The sequence below is a fragment of the Puma concolor genome, chromosome D4, assembly GCF_028749965.1.
Source record: "Puma concolor isolate L17-30 chromosome D4, mPumCon1.1.hap2, whole genome shotgun sequence".
Lineage (NCBI taxonomy): Eukaryota > Metazoa > Chordata > Mammalia > Carnivora > Felidae > Puma > Puma concolor.
The window spans coordinates 11,476,147-11,504,061 of NC_141679.1; the positions used below are offsets into that span (position 1 = coordinate 11,476,147).

A 27,915-nucleotide genomic window follows, 5' to 3' on the forward strand; every position below is an offset into this window, starting at 1 on the left:
ACATTTAAAAAATATTACGTCTTACAGCCAGAGAAGATATTCTGAGCACAGAATATCTTTCCATTTATTTGTGTCTTCCTCAGTTTCTTTCATTAATCTCTTGTAGTTTTCAATATAGAGGTCTTTCACCTCCTTGGCTGAATTTATTCCTAGGTATTTTTTTATGCGGTTATAAATGGGATTGTTTTCTTAATTTCTCTTTCTTGTAGTTTGTTATTTTTTGAGGGAATCCTCAGGGTTTGCTTTATATGATGATTTGTCATCTGCAAAGAGTGACGGCTTTACGTCTCTGTGTCCAATTTGGATGTCTTTGGTTTCTTTTTCTTGCCCAATTGCTGTGGCTAGGACTTCCAATACTATGTTGAATAAAAATGGCAGCTGTGGGTACCCTTGTCCTGCTCCTGATTTTAGAGGAAAATCTTAACAGCTTTTCACTGTTCAGTATGATGCTCACTGTGGGCTTGTCACACGTGGCCTTTATTACATTGAGGTATGTTCCCTGTAAACCCACTTTGAAAGTTTTTATGATAAATGGAAGCTCGGGTTTTTTGTTCATCTATTTTCTGATTTCTGCATCTATGGAGATGGTAATAGGATTTTTTCATCTTTGATTTTGTTACTCTGCCCCCGTTCATGCTCTGTCCCTCTCTGTCCCAAAAAGAAATAAACATTGATTTTGTTACTCTGGTGTTCACAGTAAACAATTTGCGGGTGTTAAACCATCCTTGCACCCCTAGAATCAATTCCACTTGATCATGGTATATAATCTTTTTTTTTTTTTCAACGTTTTTATTTATTTTTGGGACAGAGAGAGACAGAGCATGAACAGGGGAGGGGCAGAGGGAGAGGGAGACACAGAATCGGAAACAGGCTCCAGGCTCCGAGCCATCAGCCCAGAGCCTGACGCGGGGCTCGAACTCACGGACCGCGAGATCGTGACCTGGCTGAAGTCGGACACTCAACCGACTGCGCCACCCAGGCGCCCCTATAATCTTTTTAATGTATTGTTGAAATGGGTTTGAAAAAATTTTTTGAAGAGTTTTGCATCTATGTTCATCAGGAATATTGGCCTGTAATTTTATCTAATTTCTTAGGTTGTGCAGTTTGTTAGCATAAAACTGTTTTTCATAGTCTCTTCTGATCTCTTTTATTTCCGTATCATCAGTTGTAACATCTTCTCTTTCATTTCTCATTGTTTTAATGGTCATTGAAGGGTAAGAGTAAATCCTTAATTTCTGTCATGTAGAACAAAGTATATTTGGGTTTATTTATGGGAGATAATAAAATCTCCAGTCTAATTTATTTTCCAAGATCTAAAAGGAAGATAAAATCTTAACATGTTCGGTTGTTTTGAGAGATTATATTAGAACCAATAAAATTAGGATTTTTGAAACACCTATTGAAATGGAAACACATTGACACACACACATGCACACACACGAGAAGGTTACTATCCAGAATGTATAAGGTGCAGATATAGCTATGTTACGACTAGTCTTTATTTGGATAAATGGCCAAAAGTTAAGTACTTTATCATTTTTATACATGAGAAAGACCAGTGTGTGCACAAAGAAGCAAACGTGGTAAAGATACAAGAAATGCAACCTGAGGTCAACTGGGATTTTAAAAAATAATTAAAATGCTAAGTTAGAATATTGGTGTGGCTGTGTAGACTTGCAAATACACACAATTGGTAGCATTCAAATCAGTGCATATTTCCTGAAGAGTACCAAAATTATTTAACAAAAGTTATTATAATGAACGTACTCTTTAATATCGTATTTTCTCTTGGCAGGGGAAAAAAAAGTAGAAAAAAATTTTGTTGGAACAATATTAGTTTTATTTAAAATTTTTTTTTTCATTTATTTATTTTTGAGAGAGAGAACACAAGTGGGGAGGGGCAGAGGGAGAAGGAGACAGAATCCAAAGCAGGCTCCAGGCTCCGAGCTGTCGGCACAGAGCCCAACACGGGGCTCGAACTCACAGACCGTGAGATCAAGACCTGAGCTGAAGTCGGATGCTCAACCGACTAAGCCACCCAGGCGCCCCTGGAACAGTGTTAGTTTTAAGGAAAGACTCCAAATAACTTCATTCTCTAACATTTGGGGAGACGATTGGACAAACTGTAAGAGAACAATACGCTCTTCTTTGTATTATACAATACTACGGAAAAGCCCCTGGAAAATAAATATAAAATAGGGTATAGTGCTATAAAAGAGGATTTATAATTCAGTACATGGATAAGCAAGAGAAAGCGTAGAGTACTTTTGTGCGATTTGCTTTGATGCTTTTGTTGACCTTCTTATTGGGTGTATTTGGTCGCATACGAATATGATAGGAGGACCACGAGAACATAATTCACAGGCTGTCGTACGATGGAGAAGATAACATACAGGGTCAACAAGATTTGGAGCACCTGATCCCACCCACCAGGAGCCATTCACCAGTGACAGTCCCTTCCCTGCTTTCCGTACGGGTGAGGATAGGGCAATTGAAGAAATACTCCACAAGACTAATTTGGGATGAATGCCAATTATTATTATTTTTTTTTAAGTTTATTTATTTTGAGGGGCACCTCGGTGGTCAGCCGGTTAAGCGTCCGACTTGGGCTTGGGCCATGATCTCACAGTCTGTGAGTTTGAGCCCCGCGTGGGGCTCTCTGTGCCGACAGCTCGGAGCCTGGAGCCTGCTTCGGATTCTGTGTCTCCCTCTCCCTCTGCCCCTCCCCTGCTCATGCTCTGACTCTCTCTGTCTTTCAATAGTAAATAAACGTTATAAAAAATATTTTTTAACGTTTATTTATTTTGAGAGAGAGTGCGAGCAGGGGAGGGGGAGAGAGAGGATCTGAAGCCACTCCACGTGGTCAGCACAGAGCCCGACAGGGGGCTCTCGAACTCCCGAATGGTGAGATCACGACCTTAGCTGAAATCAAGAGTCCGGCTTCTAACCACCCAGGGGCCCCAGGACTGCTACCAATTCTTGAGAAATGACCCATATCAGCAGATGAGACTCATTTGGGGATTAAAAAGGTTTTAGATCTATTCTAACAGCCCATAGCCAAGTCCATTTGGAAATTGTGTCAAGAAGAAGTTTCTCAATTCTTAACCGATTTCACACTTTAAGTACTATGAGAACTAAATTGCAGGAAAGCAGAGGATTTGAGTAAGCCCACAGGAGTCACTGGAATGGAATTTGACCTGGACTGTGTTGAGAAATAAAACTCTTGAGCTTGTCATATCAGGTGTATTGGAACTGACAGTAAATTCCATGGATTTCATTGGGTGCTTAAAGTGGGTCCTACCCACCTTGTATATACACTCGGTACAAATACAGATCAACTAGAGTGGAAACAGGAAAGGGATCAGTGATTTCCCGATTGTTTTGAATTGCTCTAATGTATCTTCTCTGTTTTTTTTCCCCCATGAGAATTATTCCTGAGATGGGACAAGATTGGGGCACCTCCTTTACACTCTTAGTTGAAAATTGTTCCTCCTTACTTATCCTTCAATCATTAACAGGTAAACAGATAACCGTCTCCAGAGCCATCCCTGTTAAGGAAAGTTACCTTTAGCACGAGCCTATGGACTCTTTTAAATATGTGTGATAATTTCGTTTCAAGGGACATGGGTCATGTTCGAGCGCTGCTTTCGAGCCTTAGAGTTAGTCTGCTCTAGACTAACTCTTGATGTCTGAAAGTTGCGGTGTTTTCAATTTAACATCAGTTGATGAGTCTCTGTTCTACCAGTATGATTTCTGATACTTGTCCTGTCTGGGTACGGATGTGTACGTTTTGCCCTGCAAGTTTCCCAAGAGAGGGAAACTTGACCTTGCGTTGTGTAGGGTGGACAGAATCTAAGATGAGCCAGTTTCCTTTGTCTTCCCAGCAAAGAACAGCCTGTGAAATGAAGCTGATGTCGCCTATTTCGACGGGTTATTGGGAAGACGGGCTAAAATAAAGCAATATTGGTAGTAGGAGTTAGGTAAATACGGAGTCGTTTGTTTTGTGCTTTTTATAACAGGTCTCAAGCTTTTTGTGAGGTGCTGAGGGCAAAGGGGGTAACATTTAGAGTGGGGGTGAGGTGGGGAGGGAAATTGCAAAACAGATGAGTGGGTTTCGCCCTGAGCGAATTTACAGTAGATTAGAGGAGCCAGGCACTGTTGATTAGGGGTCGATAAGAGTGCTGAGTATGCACTCAACAGGGTTGGGGGTAAAGCCAGCCCAGGGGCTCTAAAGTAAGCCTTGGAGGTGGCAGGGGAGCTGGTAGTTCTCCAGATCTGAAGACAGGCTGGTGCCAAGGGCTTACAACATGCTGTGAAATTGCTTTCACAGGGGTGCCCGGGTGGCTCAGTCTGTTGAGCGCCTGACTTCAGCCCAGGTCACGATCTCGTGGTTCACAAGTTCGAGCCCCAGGTTGGGCTCAGAGCCTGGGGCCTGCTTCGGGTGATGTCTCTCTCTCTCTCTCTCTCTCTCTCTCTCTCTCTCTCTCTCTCTGCGCCCCTCCCCTGCTCACACTCTGTCTCTCTCTCTCTCTCTCTCAAAAATAAATAAAAACACTTAAATCAAAATAGAAGTTGCTCTTAGTGCTGCACTTCAAAAAGTGTTAAAATGTTAGAATTATGCTCCTTGCTTGTGCACATGGCCTTTTCTTTGCAGTGTTTCGGGAAGTATTTCATAATAACAGATTGCAAGCCTTTTTATAACGTGGAGGCAAGGAGACTAGGAGACGAGGAAAGGAGCGAGCCGGGTTCCAGCACCTTCCGGCTCATCCTCCGCTTCCGGGGCTCCTGTGCTTCTATGTGAACCAGGCCAAGAGGGAGTTGCTTCTAGAAGCTCTCGAAATCTTTCCTGTGACCCTGGGGAATCAGTAGTGGGGTGGAGGAGATAAGCATTTTCTTTAAACCGCGCTTACGGACTTAGCATTCTCCGGTGTGTATTTCCAGTTATCTGCAGGCATGTCTCCTCTTTCCTGCGGGGTTGTAAGTTCCTTGAAGGAACGAGGGTTGCCTGATTATTTTTTTAGGAAATAAACCGTTGTCCAGAGCGGTTATCTTGACCTCAGAATCATGTTGACGGATGGAGTCCCCTGGATCACTTGCACTTACGTGTGGCGAAGTCCTGTTCAGGAGTTTCTGAAACGAATCATCCGGGGTTTGGCGTATCTGGGATCCGAAGGAAATTCATGCCCTTGCCACTTCTGACTTAGGCTCCACTGCCAGATCCCCTTCGGCCCACTTGGGCAGCGGCGATGGTACGTCTCCTGTGGTCTTCATATTTCTTCCAAAGCTCCCAAGTGTGGCCACCTCCTGTTGGTGAAAAGGACCTCAGAAGAGGGGCACTTGGTCTCCAGTCTGATAGCTAAGCCAGGCAGTCAGTTGGGTCTGGTAAACCGAAGATAGCGGGGCCTAAAGAAAATAGTTAACCCATCTAACAGGTGCGGCAAGGCCAGTAGTTTTTCCCCGGGCGAGGCATTCTGGGAGTGCTCAGGGTTAAGCAGCCCCTGGCCTTGAGAGAGACGTCAGGAACACAGCAGAGTAGAGAGGTGCTCCCGCCCCTTTGGCAAAGCCTGGTAATTCTTGGCTGCGTGGAGTGGGCGTTACAACTGAGGCTGCCGCCGGGGTCGGGCATTCTTTAAGCTTGTCATCCGGTGGTGACCATGAGGACATTGGAGCCTCGGACCAATTCTGATGCTTCGCACCTGCGGAGGGAGGCCAGCACCTTGCTCCTTGTAATAGAAAGGAAGGGTGTTTGATTTTGGTGTAGGCCACAAGGTGACCGTAAATACTCATGTACTTGGGTAATTGAATTGGCGCTCACTTATTTTTAGACATCATGTAAGAAGCTGGTCACCCAACCACAAAATTGCCAGCGGGAGTTGGGAAGCAGATGGCCGGAGAGAACCTTGCTCTATGTTGGACGTGCTCACACAGCACGGTGCTGGGGGCTGGTTCCTCCTCTGGCCCGATGCCTTGTCTCTGCCCCGTCTCCTCGAAGCATGTGAGCTAGCCTGGCATTGCAGTCGAAACGCTACAGCCTTGCCTGTCTTAGTTTTCGCTGTTTGTCCAGCGTGTGTCCCTCGGTCCTTCGCACTGGCCAACGTGTGAAGAACGATGGTTGACCGTGGTGCTTCCTAAAGAAATTTGAATCCAGTGCTCTCTTCCTTGAGTCCCGTTGTCTCTGCTGTAAGCCCATTCTATGTGACTTTTAGGTTTGGGGGGCACAATTGGATAAACGTTTTCTCAGTCAGTTTGGGGCCTGTAGACCAAGGGTTTTTAACTTTCCTTCTGAGATCACCACTTACTAAAATACCTAGACTCTGTAAGGGATCTTTTAGCTGGTAAGATGCAGTGAGATGTGCTGCGGTGATTAAGAGCATGAATTTGGATTCGCATTCAGCCTCTGTTTCTTCCATGTGACCCCAGGAAAGCCACTCGACTGCTTCACTCGTCAGCATGTTCAGCTATAAAATGGGGGTAATTGTGTGCCTCTGTCGGTGAGTTGTTGTAAGGTGGGATTCTTTGGAAGATTGTCTGAGAAGCCCTCAAATGTTTGCTGGTGTTGACTGGACAGTTAGAATGATCAGCGTGCCAAAGGTAACCGGAAAAGTAGACGAGTTTCACCCCATGGAGGAACTCAGAGTGGAGGTGAGGAGGTAAGATCGTGAAACACAACCAGCAGGGCCAGGAATGCGAAATAAGACGGGGCTACCGAGAGTTGGGAGAAGGGAAGGATCAGTCCGGTGGGGGAGGCACGCAGGATTACTGCAGCTGGAAGAATGACCAGAGAAGAGGGACATGTCCCAAATGGGGGAGGGGGAAGGGAGAAGGACAGCGAGAGCCAAGGCTCAGAGCTCCACGTGACCTGCCTCTACGGCTGGGTTAGGAACTTGGCCACTGAGGACCAAAGGGTAGCAGGCAGGTGATTCCAGAATATGTCATGTGGACTAGATAGAGAAGATCCTACTCTTTTCCCTATGCTTTTTTTGTTTATTATTGTGGTGACTGATACTTGCTCCCCTGGCTTCCTGTTCAAATGCCCTGAGACTCTCAAAGGGATGGGATTGTCTCTCCAGTCTGTGGAAGGCCAGAGGAGAAACTGGATTGATAAACAAGGAAGAATGGGCTTATCTCCAAGCTATAATTTAATGGAGAAGCCATTCTACATAGCATTGGGTGAGGTTAAAAGGGGGTGGGAGGGAAGTCTGTCAGTTTGTCATGGGAACCTTCTGCTAAGCAGACAGATGGAGGCTGAGGCTGATGGGAGTTTGTTAACACCAACTGCCTAAGTGGAAGAGGCAGTAGGGATGATTGTCTCAGCATCTGCCGGGTGGCTAAGTGGACCCAAAGTCCAATACCTTTTGGTTTTGTTGGAGTCACTTGGCAGAATACAACGGGGGAAGTCCCTGCATGGGACTTACCACTGGCCACTCAGGAAGAATTACTGTAGGATGTGGAAGACCGAGGAACCTTTGAAGACAGTGCTGATGATCTGTTGGAATTACTTGCAGTGAACCCTTTAGAACTTTTTTAGATGTAGAGAATTCTCAAGACTACAGCGTAGAGTGTGGGCAGCGCTCTTAGATGAACACGGTTCCCGCGTCCCAATTCCTGAACCAACATCTCTGCGTTATAATCGACTGAAGTGTGCACTCTATTCACGTTTGCTGATTTTCCCGACTGCCCTTTTTGTGTTCCAGTTTGCGTCTGGGATACCACATTACAGGTAGTTGTCGTGTCTCCGTGGTTCCTAACGACGGTGCCAGGATCTCAGATTTTTCTTGTTTTTGATGACCTTGACAGTTGACAGAATTACTGTCCGGTGTGTTACAGAATGTCCCTCAGTTGGGATTTGTTGGATGTTGTCTCATGATTAACCCAGGGTAAGGTGTTTTGGAGAGATAATGTGCTGTTCTCATCACATCATAGCAAGATTACATATCCTATTAACATGACATCACTGTGATGTTGATCTTGATTGCCTGGGTGAGGCAGTGTTTGTCAGATTTCTCCACCATAAAGTTATTCTTTCTTTCCTCCGCCTTTCCACACTGTACTGTTTGGAAGGAAGTCCCTATGTGCAGCCCACACTTTAAAAAGTAGGAAGTTACGGTCCTTCCCTTGAAGGAAGAGTTTCTGTAAGAATTATATGGAATTCTAGGGCACCTGGCTGGCTCAGTCGGTGGAGCACTTGACTCTTGATCTTGAGGTTGTGAGTTTGAGCCCCACATTGGGTGTAGAGATTACTTAAAATATTTTTAAAAAGAAAGAATGTGGAAATCTTCTGCATGGGAGATTTGTCTATTCTGCCCCCATTTGTTGATTTAAAAAAAATTTTTTTAATGTTTGTTTACTTTTGAGAGAGAGAGAGAGAGAGCGAGCGTGTGCGCAAGTAGGGGAGGGGCAGAGAGAGAGGGAGACCCAGAATTCGAAGCAGGCTCCAAGCTCTGAGCTGTCACCACAGATCCTGACGCGGGGCTCGAACTCGTGGACCGCGAGATCATGACATGAGCCAAAGTCAGATGCTTAACCGACTGAGCCACCTAGTCGCCCCATCCCCCCATTTATTTATTCAGTCATTTATGTCTCTGTGGCCTCCTCTATGTTATACTTTGAGTTATAATCTGATACTGCTTCACTTTCTTCCGTTGTCCTAGCTTTGGCCCCCATTTTTATTTCCTCTTTCGGTTCATTCCTGTATCCCTGACGTGCCCCCCCATCATTGTGGGGTCTTGTCTGTTTGCTTTCGCACCTCCTTATTTCCTGACATTCTAAGCACTTGGAGCTCGTCCTGTGTGTTTCCTGTCTTGAATCTCTTGGAATCTGAAAACAGAACAACACCTGTGGTCATGAGACACGGGACTAGGGTGTTAGGAGGGCGGAATTGAAAACATTCAGTGGAAATACATTGGATCTCATGGATTTTAAGGGAAATGTGACCCAAAAGGGCTGAGAGTTTCTGAAGAATGGAATTCTGGTTGCACAAAAACTATGAAACTTGATGAGACAGACGGGAGACGGCATCTGGGTTCAGAGGATACTTGATGACTAACTTGATTTTTAAAAGGCTTGTGCAGAAGACTTGTGATTGAACAGGGAGTTTCCATGAAAGGCATCACTAAAAGTTACTTGGCTGGTGTTTTGTGAAAACAGTATTATGACAGCACTAAACGAAGTGGGTACAGTTCACCTTCAACCAAGCTACATATTTCATTTCTCTGAAGTCCTCTCTAATCTTAAGCGAGTCCCTTAACAAATATTCATGGGGGCGCCGGGGTGACTCAGTCGGTTGAGCATCCCGTTTTTGATTTTGGCTGAGGTCATGGTCCCAGGGTTGTGGAATCAAGCCCCACATCAGACTCCACACTGAGCGTGGGACCTGCTTCAGATTCTCTCTCTGTCTCTCTCTTTCTCTATTTCTTTCCCTCTCCCTCCCCTCCCTTGCCCTCTGCCCTGCTTGCATGCTCACTCTTTGTCTCAAAAATTAAATATATATATATATATATGTACACACACATACACACACATAGATATTTCTGTAACACCCACCGTGTGAACTCACTTAGGCTCCAGGAACACCCCAATAGGCCAAGCTGCTGATGTCTGTGTTGTTAAGGAGTATACGTTCTAGTTCGAGGAGACATATAACAGCGAGGTATTTTTTAGAATGACAGATGGTAATACATGCCACAGGGAAAAGTAAGCAGGATTAGGGAATTGGGAGGTGGACGCTGGGATTCTTATTGAAAACAAAGTCGTCAAGGAGAGCCTCGTTCATAAGGTGGTGACCTTTGCGCAGCGACTGGAAGGAAGTGAGGTAATGAGGCATTAAAATACAGATGACGTAGCCCCCCCACTATTCTCTTACACAGATGACACCAAAAGGTATCCCAGTGTGTAATGTGTGTGGCGTGTTATTTCTAGTCGTACACGCTCACAATGTTCAAACTAGAAGCGAACACAAAACTGAACTATCACTTTGTAACAAACACACCTTGAAGTGATAAAAGGCAGTGCCGGTGAGGTTGTAGGGAAATAGACATACCCACCTCTTTACAGATGATGTAAGTGTTTGGAGAGCAGATCCAGGAGACGGCCCTGCCCTGCCCTTTGTCCTAGGAAACCTACCCCTGGATATGGTACTTGAGGCAGAGGGAGCAGGGCATGTGGAAAGTATGAAGGAGTGTGCTTGGTATGTTCTAGGAATAGAAAGTTGGCCAGTGAGGCCGAGGTGGCGTCAGCAAGGCAGAGAGCAAAGGCGGGAAGCTCGGAGAGCCGGAGGGAGTAGGAGCCGGCTCGTGCCTGGGTGGAGGTCACTGCCAGTCACGTAAAGTACGCGTGGGTGCCTCTTCCCAGAGCCGTGCGCTGCCACGGACCTGGGCTCTGTATGTTCTTCTTGGGACTTGGGCTTTTTCTTTGCGATGACAGAAGCCGCTGGAGGGTTTTGAGCAGAGGAGTAAGGTAATTAATTCCATATTTGAAAAGGACCATTCTGGGTCTTAGGTGCTTGTGGGCAGAAGTGGGGGGACCGGTTACGAGGTCTTTTAATCTATTGATATATTTTCAACTGTTCCTATAAATCTTTTTTTTTTAATTACTTTATTTATTTAGAGAACGAGCAAGCGAGCCGGAGAGGGGCAGAGAGAGAATCCCAAGCAGATTCTACACTGTCAAGTGTAGAGCCCAGTGTGGGGGTCGAACTCAGGAACCCGAGCTCAAATCAGGAGTCCCGATGCTTAGCCTCCTGAGCCACCCAGGTGCCTCAGAACCTCAGTCTATCTGTATGTATTTCACAGAGTAATAATCGCCATGCCTGCCATTTCCCCATCTGTGCGTGTTAGCGATTTTCTTCCGTTGCCATACACTCCTCTGTTTTATCGTTTTTAGTGGCTGCCTGGTCGTGTATTAGTGTTGCTGCTGTAAAAATTTACCATAAGTGTAGTGACTTCCGAGGACACAGATGTGGTATTCTACGGTTCTGATGATCAGAATTCCTACAGTTGAGGTATTGGCAAGACAGTGTCCCTGCTCAAGTCTCTAGGAGAGAATGTTGTCTTGCCTTTTCCGACTCCTGGAGGCCTCCGCGTACTTTGGCGCATGACCCCTTCCTCTGTCCTCAAAGCCAGTAACAGACCAACCTCAAGTCTCATCTCTGAGTCTCTCCCCTCTGCTTCTCTTGTCACGGCTCCTTCTCTGGCTCTGGCCCAGGCAGGGCCCGCCTCTTAGCATGGCCCTTTGTGATGTGTTGGGCCTGCTTGGATAATCCAGGGTGATCTCTCCATCTCAAAATCCTTAAGTGAATCACGTCGGCAAAGTTCCTTCTACCACGTAAGACCACATATTCACGGGTTCCGTGGGTCAGGACTCGGACATCTTCGGGAGGGGACGTTATTTGGCCAGCCGTGGTTGAAGTTTTGTAGTTCATTTAACCATTTCCATCGTTGGATATTTAGACTGTCTACTCTCTCAATATCTATTGGATATTTAGACTGTTTGGGGCCATGATGATATTTCTGAGGGGCATATTTGTTTACTTGGACCTTCTTTTATTTCAGATTTATTTCAGAATGAGTCCCTTAAGATAAACATTCAGGTGTAGCTTTCCTGCTTTCCAAAGGGCATAAACATCTTGTGTATTTGCCCTCCAAAGGCACAGTTAACGTTATCCTAGGTCCAGCGGGTAGGTCCGTTTTCCCTGCAAACTCACCAGCATGCTGTTGAAAGGTGGGTTTCCATGGCTTTTGCTACAAGATGACATTTCGTTGTTGTGTTAATTTCTTCACTGGCCAGGTTGAACCTTTTTGGCCTACGTGCAGGTGTGTGTTTGAGAACGTACAGTGTGTGGTATGTCGTTTGTAGTTTGAAAATAGGGTCTTAGTTTGTTTGGCTTCTTAGTGATAGCTGGAGCTGGAAGAATGGAGACAGAGAGAGACTGTTGCATAAATGAGAGGATGAGGCTGACATTAATACATGACACATACAGACTATTTTGCTCCCAGTTCTCCGGCAAAGAGAAAAACGATCTTCACAGTGAAAAGGGAAGAATTAAGGGGGACGTAGAAGACAGTGAAAGAACATCTAGTTAATCTGAAGGAGTTCAGATCTCTAGGACCTACTAGATCATATCTGGAGGTGTCGAAGGAGTTAGAAGTTACCACCTTTGAGACCCTGCCAGTGATCGTTGAATAAATTTTGCAGGGGGGAGACATTTCAGAAGTTGAGAAACATGCAGATGTTCTTCTGTGCAACTTTTGAAGGAGTTTAATTCCTGACACGTCAGCGTATGAATCGTTCCCTTGCAAATATTCTGGATTACCACGCATGTGCGTGATTTGCAGACCCGTAGAAGAGATTGTATTGATCCCTAGAAACCAGCATAAATTTACTAACGTGCAGTCACTAATTGATCACATTGCCTTTTTAAAAATTTTTTCATGTTTATTTATTTTTGAAAGACAAAGTGCGAGCGGAGGAGGGGCAGAGAGAGACACGGAGACGCAGAATCTGAAGCAGGCTCCAGGCTCTGAGTTGTCGGCACAGAGCCCCACGCGGGGCTCCATCTCACAAACCATGAGATCATGACCTGAGCCGAAGTCGGTCGCTCAACCGGCTGAGCCACCCAGGCTCTCCCAGCTGCCTTTTTCGAGAAGTGTTCTAGATCGGCAGAGCGAGAGAGGGCCATAGACGTGGAAGCATTTGACAAAAACCTTTCACACGTTTCCTTACGCACATAATAGCGGTTGGAGGATGGCAAAACAATCCAGTAAGTTCACAGCTGAGTCTATTCAGATGCCATAGCTCAATTAACGACTGAGTGACAGCTTGGAAAGAAGTCCCCAGAGGCAGGAGTTCAGATTTTTCCTTGGCCCCCATGTGAGAAAGATCCTTAGGACTTGGATAGAAATCTTTAAAAGCCCTGTATTTTGTCTAGCTGATGACACAAAGTTCAGTGGGCCAGCTAATAAACCAGTAGAATAAATAGTCACGCTATGAAATATATATTGTCCAACTATGACAATGGCTCTAAACCGTATTTAACAGAAATAATGAAAATTTCTTAAAAATGGAGGTTGCTTTGAGAAATGAAGCTGCAGTTGATTTTCCTTCTTTTATGGCTTTCCTGAATTTCCCCCCAATTAAGAATAAAAGCAGTAATAGTTTTCTAGCAAAAACAAGTTTAATTCCTGTTTGATGGGAGAATGCTGGGTGCTACCTATGGTTCATGTGAGAGCACGGAATAATGTGAAAATTGCTGGAATGATAGGAAAAGATCCAGGTGCTAACCCTGGCTCTGCCGTGAGAGAGTTAGTTGTCATCCTGGGCAAGCAGTTGGCCTCGCCTTTCTGGGTGTGAGTTTTCTTATCTGAAAGGTGGGGACGGAAGAGGGGTGGGGTGACCTTAATCCCTCTGCCCCATTCCCGCTCTCCTGTGGTCATCAGGCACTTACAACTTGGTCCTCGTGCTCCTCGGCGAGTTGACCAAATTTCTAGACTAAATGGAACCTTCCAGATGTTTCTGGATTAAACAGAGTGTTACAGGCCCTGTGTGAAAAGGGCTCCATTTACTTTCAATCTGCAAGTCCTTTCAGATCTCCCTCCTTCAGGGTCCTATGAGACTCCTTATTTTCAGCCCTTCAATCCAAGGTTAATTAAGCACTACCCTTGAACCCCTTTCGATCAACCAGCCAAGACCAACATCTGTTCTTGTTTAGGGCCCAGACCCACCCCTTGGGATTTCAGAATGAGCTGGAGCCTCTGTTTGACTGGTTCTGCATGGCTTTACCCTTTACCCAAGGAGGACTTGCCCTCAGCATCTGTGTCCTCCATCGGGGCACCTCAGACCATCCTGGTCAACATCTGCTCTCGATCACAGACTCCTCCAGCTTCCTCCCTGGCCACCACCATTTTGATTTAGCCGTATCCGTCGTGAACATTTAATTTTGAATTTTTAAGCCTCACGTTTTATCTTCCCAACGTAGATCTCCATGTTATCAGTCCTAAAGGGGTTGAGCGGTTTCCTTGTGTGTCTGGTCAAATTCTTCCCTATCATTAGTCGTCAGATATGACCCAGCGTCGGTGTTTCTGCTTTTATGGAACATGACGTCTTAGACACCTTCGTACAGTCTAGCCTTTTGGCTTCTTTTGTCTTATTTACTTAAATTCTCGCAGTTGAGGTCTGTGATTGAGGCCCAAAGCCACATGGTTCTTGTTTCGTTTTGGTCGCCTTTGTTTTGACTGACTGCAAAGCAGACAGGCCACTTGGGCACACTATGTTCTTCCGTGAAAACTTGAAGGTATTTCAGAATTCCACGCTTCTGCTGAAACATGTCTATGTCCGTCTCCTTCCAGGGCTTCCCTCAATATCGAAGTCATTTGGGGGGCAGGAATAGAGCGCACCCTGAGGTCTCTCAGGTGGCAGTACTTTTCAGCCTGCTCTTACCTAGATTCTTTTGGGGCTTCGTCCACCTTGAATTCTTCCCACGGTCAGCATTTTTTTTTTTTTTTTGCATTTTTGCAGCTCGACTCGGGCACTCCCAGCTCTGCTCTGCCTGTGCATGCTCCAGGCTTGGCAGCTAACTTCAAGTTCTAAGTCTTGGTTAATTACTGCTCGGCCCAGGCGGCAAGGCAACGGGCATATTGTCCAGGCTCCGGCATGCTCTCTCCCTGCCTGCCATAAGTGAATCTTGGGTTCATGCGTTATGTTTCTGGTTAGCCCGTCGGGAGTCTGTATGCTTGTCTGAAAAACAATTCTTTAACTTGCCACCTGTAGCCGGTCCTTCTCTGCTCCTGTGTCCTTGGAGGCCATGTCCCCACCCCCTTTGCCTAGAAAGCTCTCCCAGCCCAGCCAGCTGGAGATAAGCAGAGCGAAATGGAAAGCCACTCCTGTGTGGCCCCAGGCTGCTCTGTACACGTGCTTGCGTCAAGTGTCCGAGTTTTCTTCCTTAAGTGAAAGGTTTTAGAACTGATGCTTTTGTCGGATGGAGATGATGCTTGTTCCTAACAAGCTCCCTATTTACAAATAGGAAGTACCTGAAGCCTTTAAGGTGTGGGTGCTTCTAAAGAAGGTTTTCAGTCTGTCTGCTCTCCAGACCTTTTTGGGACTGGGTAAACGTTAAGTAGTGTGGGCATCTGGGTGGCTCAGTGGGTTGGACGTCCAGCTTCGGCTCGGGTCGTGATCTCACGGTTCGTGGGTTTGAGCCCCGCGTGGGGCTCTCTGCTGACAGCTCGGAGCCTGGAGCCTGCTTCGGATTCTGTGTCTCCCTCTCTCTCTGCCCCTCCCCCACTCATGCTCTGTCTGTCTCAAAAATAAATAAAACATTAAAAAAAAACTTAAAAATATTGCTGTATTACATCTGCTCAACATGATGCCACGGAGTGGAAGTGAAGTGACTATTACGTGTGTAGTTCGCAGCAGTAGAAGATAGCATGGCCCGTTTCTTAATTGTTCCAGAGAGGCCTGGCTTCAAAGGATAGGGGTGCGTTCTGATACAGTTTGACCTTGAAAGTCTCTGGAGGTGGGCTTCCGTGCAATGCAGGCTTAAGACCTTTGTAACCAGGACTCAGGTTCACTAGCTGTGACAAAGTCACTGGGGCTCCTGTAGCAACTGACTTGTTTGCCTGTCATAAAACTATGATATAATGCTAGGCAAATATTTATTTAGCGAGAAGTGTAGGTGTGCACAGTAAGTCTTGCTCTTTCCTTATGGAGCATTTCCTTATGAAGTTCGTTCGTCCCTGACTCTAGGACACTGTGATATCATGGGAGTGGCACAGGCCATAAATGTCACAAGATCTGAGTTCAAGCCATGATTTGGCTGTCTGCCAAATCAGTTGCAAGGCTTGAGGTTTGTAAGTCACCTGAGGGTCCAGACGTGTTTTACCTACATGATTGGGAGAGATTGGGAGAAATACTGAATTAGGTCATTTCTTTTTTTTTTTTTAACTTCTTTTTTTTTAACGATTATTTATGATTGAGAGACAGAGACAGAGCATGAGCGGGGGAGGGGCAGAGAGAGGGAGACACAGAGTGTGAAGCAGGCTCCAGGCTCTGAGCTGTCAGCACATAGCCCGACGTGGGGCTCGAACCCACAGTGAGATCATGACCTGAGCCGAAGTTGCACGCTTAACCGACTGAGCCACCCCTAGAACACACAGTTCTTTTTTTTTTTTTTTTTAATGTTTATTTCTTTTTGAGAGAGACGGAGACAGAATGCGAGTGGGTTAGGGGCAGAGAGAGAGAGGGAGACGCAGAATCCGAAGCAGGCTCCAGGCTCTGAGCTGTCAGCACAGAGCCCCACGAGGGGCTTGAACTCCCAAGCCGCGAGATCATGACCTGAGCTGAAGTCGGACACTCAACCAACTGAGCCACCCAGGTGCCCCCTGAATTAGGCCATTTCTAAAGACTTTTTTGCTTTTCCCTATCTAATCAGTGTATCTAAATGTCATTTCACCTCTCCTCTTACAATTACTTGCCCATTTCACCAGGCTTGGAAATACAGAAAATTACAAAGGAAAAAAATCTATATATAACCCGTATTTCCCTCACACAGACAAAATCATCATTTACATTTTAAAGTATTTCGGGGCGCCTGGGTGGTTCAGTCGGTTAAGTGGCCGACTTCGGCTCAGGTCATGATCTCGCGGTCCGTGAGTTCGAGCCCCGCGTCGGGCTCTGTGCTGACAGCTCAGAGCCTGGAGCCTGTTTCGGATTCTGTGTCTCCCTCTCTCTGACTCTCCCCTGTTCATGCTCTCTCTCTGTCTCAAAAATAAACAAACATTAAAAAAAAAAAAAATTGAAAGTATTTCCTTCCAGTCTTTTTTCTAAACAGATACAGGTAAGAGTGGCTAAGCCATAGTGCGTACATGTATGTCACAAGTGGGATCATACCATATGCACATTTTCATGAAGTGATTTTTGTTTCATTTAACATCGTACTGTGAGTAATATCTCGCGTGGTCCGAGTTGTGCTGTGTTTACGTAAAACTACATAAAAGCTTGGTCATTTCTGCAGTCTCTTCCAAATGTTCTCTATTCGAGAGCCCATTACAGGCACTCTCCAAGCTGAGCACACTTGTCTTGCAAACATCCTGTGAGTACACACAGCCAGGCTTTGCCGTCATCCCAAAGAATAAGCAGTAGGAAGACCCCAGAGCGCTTTGTGCCCGTGGCAGGGGGTCAGGTGGGCACAGCCAGGGACCAGAGTGAGGGTGACAGGGGGCTCCTAAACAGTGACATACGCATGGGACCCAGCAGGGTCTCCAGTGTCTTCAACAGATAGTTACGTCTGGGCACAACTTGGTGAAACAGGGCCGATGGGGATAACGGAAGGAAACTTGGTAACTAACCAAGGCTTTCCTGCCTGTGCCCTGCTCCGCCCCACTTCTCGCTGCCTTGGTTGGACACCCCCTCCGCCCCTCCCCCACGTATCTCCTTCTCCTCCACGGGCCTGTTGCCTGTTGTTCATGCTGCAGATAAGGTTCTTATCGTATCTTGACTGGAAGGTTTCTTTTGTAGCAGTTGCTGGGTGTGGGGAGGGTAGGGTAGGTTACAAGACGTGCCAAGCGTAGGTCTCCCCTTCCTACATCACTGAACTTCAGGGTAGAAAGACAGTCTAGTTAAGGTCAGCAGAGCCTGTGAAGATGCGCAGTCACTGAATATTTTAAAATCGTTTTCTCTTTCTTGTTTGCTGGTGCGTAGCGTTTCAGCTGCATCACGGGCTGTATGGTTTTGGCGGGCTTGCACCCACGGGGGTGCCTGGGGTAGGACCCACTCCACTGCGTGGGAGCTTTTACAGATGCTCTTAGAGGCCCCTTCTGGTTCTAAAATTCTGTGATTTCTAGCATTGTTTCTATGGGAAGAGGCATTCCAAGTTCCAAGCAGCTGAGCTGTGGATCTCCCCTCCTTTGAGTTGTGAAACCCCCGTATATGAAAGCGTCCTTGAATATGCAGGTAGGTGTATATAATCCCTTTTATGTGTACGCAACCGTAAGACCACTGTCGAATGAAACCGCCGCCCTTAATGTGGCAGCCACTGCCTTCAGAGCCTCCAGCCGTTTGGTTCTCCTCACAGTGCTTGTTTGAGGTGGGCATTACTGCCTCCATTTTACAGATGTGGAAGCTGAGGCCCAGCGGAGCTAAGACATGACCGCAGGTCTGTCCAACTCCGAATCTTGTGACCTGTCTTCTTTGGTGCCTGCTGCTTCCATCCCTGCGCTAGCCAGCCTTCCTTCTCTCTGCTTCGTCCCCAGAAGTCCTTCCACAAGAGAGGTGAAAATTAATTTGTTTTTTTAGTATGTTTTGATGTTTATTTTTTATTTTGAGAGAGAGAGAGAGAGATTGAGCGCAAACGGGGGAGGGTCGGAGAGAGAGACACACACACAGAATCCAAAGCGGGCTCCGGGCTCTGAGCTGTCAGCACAGAGCCTACGCACAGGGCTCGAACTCACGGACTGCGAGACCGTGAGCGGAGCCGAAGTCGGACACTTAGCCCACAGAGCCACCCAGGTGCCCACATTCTTTTAGCTGTATCTGTGTTAAAGCAGTACTACTCGCTTTGAGAGACCCGACTCGTTGATTCTCGTAGATGGAGTCATGGACCACCATGGAAGTTTTTCACTCTTTTCTCAGTGGGCAGTGAACGGGCAGTTGACGTGGTCTCAGAATCTGTAGAAAGAGTAGCCTGGGGGAAACCTTCTGTATAACCTAACACTGAAGTATCCAGTTATAAACATCAAATAAACATACCAAAGCTCATCTGTAGGGAATAGACTGGGGTAGTCAACAATGACGAAAAGCAGGCCTCTCTCTCTCTCTCTCTCTCTCTCAAAACATATGTACACTGTTCACATGAATCTAGCTTAAAACATGAGCCAGGATATTCATTTGTTCATTTGCTTACTACTTATCCATCGGATTTTTGAACCCGCTTATGTCCCAGATTCCATGCCAGGCCCCCGGGGACACAAAAGTAGATGAGACCCAGTCCCTGCCTTCAAGGAACTGAAAATCCAGTGGACAGCGGGCCCAGGAACATCTTTTAAAATTATCTCGGTTTTAAATACGCTCTCATGAGGGTAGGGCTTATGAGCGAGGACAAATCTCCTTTACCTGGTAGAGACTTGGCGAATATTTACAATCACGGAAAGAGCGAGCCAGTGTGTGTTGATCGGCAAAACCCGCTGAAATATACTTAACGTTGTAATTGGGGACTTCTGCACGGCTTACCGAAGGTGAGTTCTGGATCACGTTTGACTGCTCTGCCCTCTTGAGATGTGCTCTTCGTGACATAAGGCAAGGGGAGAATGAATGCAGGAAGGTAGGCCCCCGTCCTGTGCTTGATTTCCTTGGGTTCACTGCTGGGTATGAGTTGAGGCTCTGCGCTTCGTAGCTGGATCCCCATGGAAGGGATCTTACTAAGTGGCGTCCGAGGACATGCTCAGGAGGCTTAAAATTGGGAACTTCTTTGGAGCCTGTTGCATGAGGATCAGAGTTGAGCTCGGTGGTGCTTCCTGGTGGCCGGGATCCCTTCCTGAACCACACGTGTGTTTCTGGAAGAGGAGGAGGGTGTAGGGGATGCGAATCTCTTCTGTGGGCCGGAAGTCCGTAGGCTCCGTGTCTACAGCTGCCGAAGGCTCTGTGTGGCTCCGCGGGGGATGCAGGTGGTACACGGTGAGCCCAGGAACTGCGGTGGCCCCCGTGTTGAGGCTGGGGCACGATGGACCTCATTTTCACCAAGTCTGTTTTCCGCGAAATGTGCCGCCATGACGAAGTTCTCGGTGTAATCCTCCTCAAACAAATAGATGTCGTGGGATGCTGTCACAAGACAACTTTATTTCATCACCCACTCTCCCGTTAAAAGTTATTCAGCAGAGAGGCGCCTGAGTGGCTCAGTCAGTTAAGCGTCTGACTTTGGCTCAGGTCATGGTCTCCTGGCTTGAGTTCCAGCCCCACATAGGGCTCTGTGCTGACAGTGCCTGGGAATATTCTCTCTCTCTCCCTCCCTCCCTCTCTCCCTCCCTCCCTCCCTCCCTCTCTCTCTCTGTCTCTCTGCCTTTTCCCTCGCCACCCCACCCTCTAAATAAATAAATAAACTTTAAAAAGTTTTTCAGCAGAAAGCATTTTCCCTCTGTTTGGATGAAAACGTATCACGTGACTGTGGTGATATGTCTTACTTAAAATATCTAATACCATGTAATAGTCAAACCTCCCAACTTCATTCTGTTCCCCCTCCTCCAGCTACGGCCTCTTGCTGGGAGAAGGGTCTGTGGTTGGACGCTTTCTCTCTTGCTCACTCGGTAGCTCTTGCTTCTGGGTAGGGAGGGGGTGGGAAGGACGGGACGGGGCCTAGGAAAGTTTGTATTGGCAGACAGTGTCACAGTAGAGCTGTTTTTGTGTTGCGGGTTTTTGGCATTGGATCTTGCCCTTAGGGGGCCCTTCGGTGCGTTCTTCAGAAACATCCTGCCATCCTGTCTGTGGGGACCTCCTCCCTCCAGCCACCTTGGTTTGGCTGCTGTACAACTCTGTAGTCTCGTTGCCACTCCTTTCTCAGTCCCTGGAAAGCTCACTCGCTCTCCTATCTGTTGGGTTCCATTGCTGTCCACTTGGCCCTCGTTGGGCGGAGCCTGGCAGAGCCCCCTACGTATGCTCTTGGCGCGATCCGAATCTGGGCCCTGGCACATGCACATCCTTGGTCCCCACAGACTTGGGGATTGCATGCTATTCCCAGTGTAGGTGTTGTGTCATTTGGCTTGTCCATCATCAGCCAGCCCGCCCGCCCATCCCCCACTTTCGATTTCTCAGGCCAGAGTCACCAGCAAGGTCGCGGTGTCTCCCATATTGTGGGAGTCTCGTGCTCTCCAGCTAGTCCCGCTGAAGCCCTTTGCCGGACCGGAATGGGGAAGCCGGCTCTTCTTAGGCCCTCCCTCTGGGACCAGACTGCCCACGGCTCGTTCAGTCATTCCCTCCTTGTAGCCACCTGCAGCCTGACACGTTTGCACCCTCGCTCTGGGTGAGTTCAAGAGCAGTGAACTTGGTTTGGGGCTGTGTCTTCTGAAGAAGTGCATCCAGGCCTGGCTCTTCACCTTGGAATGGGATAGCCATCTTAACCTGGTGGCTTAGTTGACACGTCCCTGTTAGCATCCTGGGATACGTTTTTGGGAGGCAGTGCTTATCCTCTCTCTCACTCTTGGAGGCTCACAAGGTACACAGCATAGAAGAGGCTTCCAGGCCTCCTGCCCGCTTGTCTGCAGCCTCTTCGTCTCCTGACCCTCCTGCTCCAAGGCCTGTGCTCACACTGGGTCTTCCTACTGGAAACTCACTGCCAGTTCCCTGCTCCTTCTTTGCAATGCTGGCTCCCCCTGAGCTTTCAGGATTTTTTTTTTTTTTTGAGTTTATTTCTTTATTTTGAGAGAGAGTGCAGGGAAGGGACAGAGAGAGAGGGAGAGAGAGAATCCCAAGCAGCCTCCACGCTGTCAGTGCAGAGCCTGACACAGGGCTCAATCTCATGATGGTGAGATCGTGGCCTGAGCCGAAATCAAGAGTCGGTGAGATCGTGACCTGAGCCGAAATCAGGAGTCGGTGAGATCGTGACCTGAGCTGAAATCAAGAGTCAGTGAGATCATGACCTGATGACCTGAGCCGAAATCCAGAGTCGGTGAGATCGTGACCTGAGCCGAAATCAGGAGTCGGTGAGATCGTGACCTGAGCCGAAACCAAGAGTCGGTGAGATGGTGACCTGAGCCGAAACCAAGAGTCGGTGAGATGGTGACCTGAGCCGAAACCAAGAGTCGGTGAGATCGTGACCTGAGCCGAAACCAAAAGTCGGTGAGATCGTGACCTGAGCCGAAATCAAGAGTCGGATGCTCAACCAACTGAGCCACCCAGGCACCCCGAGCCTTCAGGAATCTTAAATGTTGCTGCCCCAGAAAAGACTTTCTTGTCCCTGCCCCCCACCTAAATAGATCACCCCTTAATTATCTATCACTGCACCCTGTCCCCTTCATTGTCCTCACAGCCCATATTACAGATGATATTTTTTCCAAATAAAAATTCTACAGACTCTCCCATCAAATTGTAAGCCCCGTGAAGAAGTCCACGTCTGTTTTATTCAGTAATACCTACCTAGTTGGTGCCCATTAAATATCTGTTGAACAAATGAAGGCATGAATTAAAAAAGGAAATGTGGTTTAAGCTATGATTTCCCAAATGGATCTCCTCTTTATGTTAACTCTTAACATCTGGGGTCTTGGTTGTGTGGGATGTGGCCGCAGAGTTTAGGCATGCTGATAGGAGCCTAAACTTCTTGTGTGTACGTTTCTGGTCATTAATGATGCCCCCCCTCCCCCCACCGGCTCACTCTCATGACCTTCCAACAAGAACTTTGTTTTCGGCAAGCGGGGCAGGGCCATCGCCCCATTGTACAGATAAGCACACCAAGGGGAAGGAGTTAAGTGTGGGTTCCCCAAAGGGATGAATGGCAAGCCTGGCCCAGAGCTCAGCACTCCCAATTCCGTCCTGGGCTTGTTCACTTCAGTCTCCCCTGCCGTCCCTGTTGTCACAGCTGTCCTCCGGCCGCGGTGCCTGACTGTGGCCTCAAGCACTGCTTCCGAATTGTGGGAAGGCCACAGAAGCGCAGCCTTCATTTGGAACCAAAAGACTAGTTCCTGATCCACAGCCCATCTTGCGTGGTGCAGAGGGCGAGGATTTTTCTTGCAGATTCTGCCCTAAGAAAGCGGTACGTTCGCAGGTTTCAAATCCCCTCCCTGTCCTTGGCCTCCACAGCTGGAAGTTCATGCGTGATGGGAAGGTCGTCCTCCCAAGGGAGAAGTACAAGCTGGATTTTGAAGGAACGTGTGAGGCTTGAAGTCGGCCGGGCGACCGCCTCCCCTCTCCTTCTTTCCCCAGGTTGCCCCACAGACGGTCCTAACCCCAGGCACAAGTCCGAGAACTTCACATTCTTCCTTTGAGGAGGTTTACTCCGTCCAGGGCCGTCCAGACTCCCTAGGGCGACGCCGTTTGCATATGCTTGCTTCAGGAGGAGGGAATCTTATCTCCGACATGCACATTCTCTGGTGTGTCCTATCTGGTTATTATCACATCGAAACTGCAGCTGTTGACGGTTGTGTAATTACTGTCTGTTGATTATACAGTAATAGACCGCCAATTTCATTGGTTAGTGATTACTGCTTCCCAATGCACACGAAAGGCCACGTTTTACTTTACGCTGGCTTCTGAACGGTCATCAGTGTTCACCCTCCTACTAATAATGCCTGATATTTGAAATGTCCTCCGGAGTTCGCTGAGCACCTTCCATTTGGTGATCTTCTGGGAAAACGCAAGCAGGCTCCTTAGGTTAGGGCAGTGGGAGGTAACGCTTTTCTCCGTGGGGTTAAGTAACTTTCAGTGTTGGCATGATATGACTTTTTTTTTTTTTTTTTATAACAGCGAGCGTATCTTAGGTTATTAGCGAAAATTAAAAAGTGGCTTTGAGTTTGTAGGACTTCCAGCTCTTGAAGCCTCCTCCTTGTCACAGTCCAAAAGGTAGAGTCATAGTAGGTGGGCCCTGTCCAGGATCGTATGAAATAAACCCTTGTTTCCCGGCCAGGTCCTAGTACCCTCAGATCTGAACCAGAATATGATTTAATATTACATTGTAAAGAAGTGGGTTGTCTACTCGATGCTAAGTTTGCTTAGCATAGAGGCCTCCACTGATTTATTTTGATTTTTATGGAGGTGAGATTCATGCGGCCTAAAATGTCACCATTTTAAAGTGAAAAACAGAGGCGACCGCCACTATCTAATTCTGAAACATTGCCATCCCTCCCAAATAAAACCACCTGTCACTAAGTAGCCATTGCCTAGTACCTGCTCCGTGTAGCCCTGGGCAACTAATCTGCTTTTTGTTTCTGTGGATTTAACTGTTCTGGGTATTTCATCGAAATGGAATCACACAATACGGGTCCTCTTGGGTCTGGCTTCTTTGGCTTAGCGTACGTTTGCAAGACTCACCCACGTTGTAGTAGATATCCGTACTCTATTCTTTTCTACGGCTGCATACCCAGTATTCTTAATGTCACAAGTTTTATGGAGTTCTGAAAATTCCAGCACTGACCCCCTGTAGACCCACCATATCCTTCTCTTGGTTGGCAATGCCTTTCTATCTCAGTAAGCTTGGGATTTCAACCCATAATAACGTGCAGATCTTAAAGATGCATGTGCAGGTAAAGCCATAATCACTTGCTATTACTCAAGCAAGACTCAGGAAGAAAGCCGTAGGCCATTTTCTGTAAGGATTACAAGTAATTCTTTGGATAAGAAGGTAGCTCCTTGGGGATAAGAGATGTGCGCTAAATTATGTCAAGAATATAATGGATACAAACATTCTCAAGACTCTCGCATCATGAAAATCTGTGCTTTCGTGATTTTTATTGGCAGTACTTAAAGCACCTGTTGATGTTTTTAAGTTTCTTTGCATTGGTTCCCACTCAGAGCCTGGGACTTGCTAGTTTAAGATCTTTTCTTCGGCCTTTGTAGGTGGAGTGATGTAAAGAAGAACATGAGCTTCAGAGGCGGAGACAGCTGGGTTCGAATTTCACCTCCACCCCTTGTTAGCTATTGGTCCTTGGGCAAATGACCTGAGGTCCCTCAGGGGTCAGCGGACGTGTTGTCACCCCCTTGTCCTGAGCTGAAAAATCGCTCTCAAAGAGACCCGCGTCCTTGTCTCTGGAATGTGTGTTATTTGGAAAATAAAAGAATCTTTGCAGAGGTGATTCCACTTAAAGATTATGAGATGAGCAGACTATCCTGGATTATTATCCCTGTGTTCCTAATGCCATCCCAGCGTTCCTAATAAGAGAGGTGTCCCTAATAGGGACACAGACTGAGCAGATGATACATAGACACGGAGAGGAGAAGGTGAAGTCGAAGGCAGAGACCAAAGTGATGCGGCCACCAGCCAGTGAGTGCCACTGCTAGAAGCAACCAGAAGCCGGAGGAAGCAAGGGCCAGCTTCTCCCATAGAGCCTTCCGAGGGACTACGGCCGCTGACACTTTGATTTCAGCCCAGGAGTACTGGTTTTGGGGACTCCTGGGCTGTGGAGGTGGGAAGGAGTATGTTTGTGTAGTTTGAAGCCAGCAGGCTTGTTGTGCTTTGATTCAGGTGTTGTCGGGAAACACGCCTCCTTCTTTGCTAAGCTAGTGTGTAGCTGCATTTAGCTGGCGTGTCACAGTTCGTTTTCCTCCTTTCTCTCCTTGCATCAAAGATGGTGTTTCTCGAACTTTGTGTGCAGCAGTTAAAAGTTTTCACTCCAGAACTACGTTTGTCAGCCTTGTCGCCATTGACCTCCTGGGCCAGATGCTTCTTTGTGGTGAGGCTGTGCTTTGCATCGTAGGATATTTAGAAGCATTCCTACCCGGCCAGATACTAGCAGCACCTTCCGTCCAGTGGTAACAACAAAAAAAAAAGTCTCCAGGCATGGCCAGATAGCACCTGGGGGACAAAATAACTGTGCTGAGCACCGCTAACCTAGATTTGATCTCAGCTCCTTCACTCAAGAGCTGTGCGTTCCCAAGTAGGTTAGACAACCTCTCTGAGCCTCCGTTTCATGATCTATAAAATAATACCGATATCTACCTCACAAAGTGGTTGTGAAGGTAAGCACATTAGATAACGCACACCAAGGCCTCAAAATAGCGCCTGGTACCTAGTAAAGTGTTAAATAAGTGAAAATTATTACATTATTTTTTTTTTTTAAAGATTTTTTTTTTTCAACGTTTATTTATTTTTGGGAGAGAGACAGAGCATGAACGGGGGAGGGGCAGAGAGAGAGGGAGACACAGAATCGGAAACAGGCTCCAGGTTCTGAGCCATCAGCCCAGAGCCCGACGCAGGGCTGGAACTCACGGACCGCGGCTCGAACTCACGGACCGCGAGATCGTGACCTGGCTGAAGTCGGACGCTTAACCGACTGCGCCACCCAGGCGCCCCGAAAATTATTACATTATTAACGCATGCTCCACCGCACCCGTTTATCACGCTATTTTGTGTAGTTTCCCTTATAGAAATAATGGGCTTTTAAAACCTTTTCCATGGAGTAACTTCTATTACAAAGATCAGGGTTTGAAATTAAATATGCTTCTTTCATTACCCGCCCCTTCCCACCCCACTGCTCCCCAACTCTGTGCCTAAGAGTTGAGGAATCGTGGCTGAGCTTACGCGCTCGGATCGCCTGTCAGCCGTGCTAACTCGCTGAACTCTTCCTATGATCCCGGTCCGTGAGCTGTAACAACAAGAAAACCCCTTTCCATCTGTCAGTGATGGTTCTATTATTCTGTAATTACGGCTTTCTCCTTCGTGACGTAACTGTTGAATTCACTTATAGACGTGTCAACGTCTCTATTCAAATGTGCGAAATATTTAGCAGCGTTTAGCAGTTTTTGGTGAAATGCTAGAAAGTGTTTTGAATAGATCCATCATCTACTTTTGTAAGGAAGAGGAATGTGCTCCAACTGTGGTTTAGGCCATTGTGTCTCTAAGCACGGGGGACACTGCATAAAACAAAGACTCCCTCTTGTCACTGAGCTTGCGTTCGAGCACAGAATAATAATAATATGCATGATGAGTAAATGGTAGGGTATATTGGAGGGTCGTGAGAATTTAGGAAAACAAGCAGTCTAGGGTAGAGGGGGGTCAGAGTTCTGGATAGGCACTTGGGGACGAGACGTGACCTTGAATAGGTTGGGAGCATTTTTCACTCTTCATAGGGGTGAATGAAAATGTCTTTGTGGATTGAAACTGACGTTTGCAAATGGGCCTCTGCTTTTGATGAAGAATTGGGATACCTGAGTCTTTCCAGGGTGCTAAAACTCTGTTCCTTCTCCACAGTGCTGCCTGGGAATGTCTTTGAAGGTTAAGCCATGGGGCTTTGGTTTATCCCAGCTGCCGTGGGAATTCTGCATGGGAGCTGCCTAGCAGCTCAGAGCACTGGTATTTACGTCAAATAGATTATCTTTTTAATTCTGGTTCTCTACGTCTATAGTGGATGACTTTGGGCAAGTCACTTAATGTCTCCAAGCCCCACCCTCCTATGACCGTGGTAAGGATTAGAGGAAATAATGCATCGAAAGTGCTTAGACATGTGTCTAGACCATAACAAATCCTCCGAAAATGCGGGCAGTTTAGTTTTCCAGTTAGTACATAGAAAATGTCTAAGGTAGTATGTAAGTATTCGTGGTAATTGTAATTGTTTCAAATGTGTGCTGCCGCTGCTCTAATAAACCCTGCCTGCAGAAGGGAAGTCTACATCGAGAGCCTGTGAATTGGCTTTTCGTGAGCTTGGGGTCCAGACACACTTTGAGTGCTCTGTGCAAAATGACCTGAAAGGAGTTTGAAATGAGAGAGTGGAGGCAGGGCATGATTCAGGTAATAAAATCCAGCTATCAAAAAAAAAAAAGATGTGATTAATCAGTGATCATGGATGGTTCTATTGATGGACTTTTGTCTCTCAGGTAGCGGTGTGGCTATTCACTTAGCTGGTAGATGCTTAGATAGGCATTTGTTAAATGATGGAGAAGAGCAAGTTACCCCGTGATGCTGAATGACTGCAGATGTTGCCGAGGGAGGGAGAGGCTTGATTGGGAAATGGTCAGGACCGGGAACAGAACATACACGGGATGCCCTGCTGTACCACCACAAAAGCCCTAGAGGTCATGGACTTGGTGGTTGTACCACACTGTGATGTGCTAAGTGCCACTGAATCATTCACTTGAAAATGGTTGGTTTTGGGGTGCCTGGGTGGCTCAGTCAGTTAAGTGCCCGACTTTGGCTCAGGTCATGATCTCGAGGTTTGTGAGTTCGAGCCCCACGTCAGGCTCTGTGCTGACGGCTCAGAGCCTGGAGCCTGATTCGGATTCTGTGCCTTCTTC

General features: G+C 47.0%; 1 protein-coding gene and 1 long non-coding RNA gene across 3 annotated transcripts in view; both read left to right on the forward strand.

The window, feature by feature from the left end:
* Positions 1-27,915, forward strand: part of PIP5K1B (phosphatidylinositol-4-phosphate 5-kinase type 1 beta) — a 293,079-nt gene that overhangs the window by 23,078 nt on the left and 242,086 nt on the right. The gene's annotated exons all lie outside the window — the stretch shown is intronic.
* On the forward strand, positions 993-9,483 carry LOC147574707 (uncharacterized). Of its 2 annotated transcripts, XR_015243444.1 has the most exons (3): positions 993-2,476; positions 3,427-3,518; positions 3,885-9,483. It is a non-coding gene; the product is annotated as an uncharacterized LOC147574707 (long non-coding RNA). The 2 variants fall into 2 exon arrangements; XR_015243443.1 differs by having other exon boundaries at positions 993-3,518.